The following is a 485-nucleotide window of genomic DNA, read 5'->3' on the forward strand; positions in this document are numbered from 1 at the left end:
GCCTTCAGGATCATTAGCCAAGAACGTGCTGGGCATCATTGGCAGGGGGTGAGCAATTGCACTGTATATCACTCATCTGTATATTTTATTATTACTATTATTGCCAACATTTTATTATTAATATTGTTACCATTATCATTACTATTATTGTAATTATTATTTTAAGTTTTATTTTATTTCGGTTATTAAATTGTTCTTATCTCAACCTATGAGTCTTCTTACCCTTACCCCTCCAATTCTCTCCCCTATTCCCTGAGGGAGGAGAGTGAGCGAGTGGCTGTGTTTTGGGTGCTAGCCAAGTGAAACCACCACAATGGTATATGGTTTTCTGTTGAGTTACAGTCAGACCATGTACTGTATTTATCCTAAAGTAATCAATACACTTATTTTGTATCCCTAAGACACCCTAACATGAAGTTACTTTGCATAAAGTAGAAGCACTGTCCTTAAAAAGAAGATAAAGCCATCTAAAAACATTCCCTACA

The 485-nt window shown here is 35.7% G+C and overlaps 1 protein-coding gene across 1 annotated transcript in view; it reads left to right on the forward strand.

Moving 5' to 3' along the window:
• Positions 1-485, forward strand: part of CFAP54 (cilia and flagella associated protein 54) — a gene marked incomplete at its 5' end in the record, with an annotated part of 112,992 nt that overhangs the window by 48,984 nt on the left and 63,523 nt on the right. The gene's annotated exons all lie outside the window — the stretch shown is intronic.

Source organism: Antrostomus carolinensis, unplaced genomic scaffold (assembly GCF_000700745.2).
Source record: "Antrostomus carolinensis isolate BGI_N321 unplaced genomic scaffold, ASM70074v2 scaffold1190, whole genome shotgun sequence".
Lineage (NCBI taxonomy): Eukaryota > Metazoa > Chordata > Aves > Caprimulgiformes > Caprimulgidae > Antrostomus > Antrostomus carolinensis.